The sequence below is a fragment of the Marmota flaviventris genome, chromosome 6 (assembly GCF_047511675.1).
Source record: "Marmota flaviventris isolate mMarFla1 chromosome 6, mMarFla1.hap1, whole genome shotgun sequence".
In the NCBI taxonomy this organism is placed as follows: Eukaryota; Metazoa; Chordata; class Mammalia; order Rodentia; family Sciuridae; genus Marmota; species Marmota flaviventris.
Window position 1 is genome coordinate 127,790,977 of NC_092503.1, and position 1,397 is coordinate 127,792,373.

At 34.9% G+C, this 1,397-nt stretch overlaps 1 pseudogene; it reads right to left on the bottom strand.

Moving 5' to 3' along the window:
- Nucleotides 1-752, bottom strand: LOC114084292 (olfactory receptor 2W1-like; annotated as a pseudogene).
- Between the last annotated feature and the right edge of the window lie 645 nt (nt 753-1,397).

Sequence of the window (1,397 nt, forward strand, 5' to 3'; positions counted from 1 at the left end):
TTACTTTATTCTAATATCTATCTCTTCAAATAACTCTTCACTTTCACAGATTTCATGTTGAACTCTAATTAGCTTCTTCAGTGCATCCTTTATGTCCTTATTCCTTAAGGTGTAAATGAAGGGGTTGAGACATGGAGTGATGATGGTGTAAAAGAGGGTGAAGAACTTTCCTTGGTCCTTGGATGCAATGTTACCTGGTTGCAGGTACAAGTAGATAATAGCTCCATAGAACATGGACACAGCAGTGAGATGAGATCCTCAGGTATTTATTGTTCTTTGTTGGCCAGCTTTAGATTTCATTTTTAGCACAGCTTCAGCAATGCAGCCATAGGATATAAAGATAAAGATGGGGGGTGTGAGGACAATGTCAATGCCTAAAGCAAACACAGACATTTCTACTGCTGTGGTGTCTACACAAGCTCTCTTGGCCACAGCTGGAAACTCACACAAGAAATGATCCAAAACATTGTTTTCCCTCTTAGGCAAATTTAGAGTAAATGTACATAACACTACAGATTGGCCAAACTAATACTCCAGACCATGAAAATCATCTTGAGACATAGAAGAGGGTTCATGATTACTAAATAATGCAAAGGCTTACAAATAGCTGTAAAACGGTCATAGGACATGACAGCCAGGAGAAGGCACTCAATGGAGCCCAATCACATGTAAATATAGAGTTGAGTGATACAACCCACATAGCTTACTGCCTTCTTGGGTCCCCATAAGTTGACCGACATCTGAGGAACAATGCAAAATATTCCATGAGGAGGAAATTTTTAAAAAATGAAAATCAGCAAAGGGGGGAACTACCCTAAAGTAAAAGTCAAACAAAGGTGAAACTAAGTCAATTTCAAAATAAAAAATAAACCAAAGTGACTAGGAATACAAATCATATCTCAAAAATAAACCTGAATTTTAATGGCTTAAACTTATTAATCAAAAGACATGGATGGTCCAATTGAATTAAATAAAAAGATTAAACAACACAATGTCTTCAAGGAACTCACATCCTAGTAAAAGATATCCACAGACTGAAGGTGAAAGATTGGAAGAAAACATATCACTCACATAGACTATGTAAAGAAATGGAGGTTTCCATCCTCATATCAGATAGAGTGGACTTCAAACTAGAAAGGATAAAGAAGAACATTTCATATTGATTAAGAGAATCATACATCAACAAAACATAACAATCATAAATATATATGCCCCAAACAATGGAGCATCTATGTATATCAAACAAACCATTCTCGATTTTAATAATCAAATAGACAACAACACAATAACACTGGGTTACTTTAATACATACCTGTTACCACTGGATAGATCTTCCAAACAAAAACTAAATTAAAAAAGCTATAAAACTAAATAATGCAATCAATAATTTAGATGTA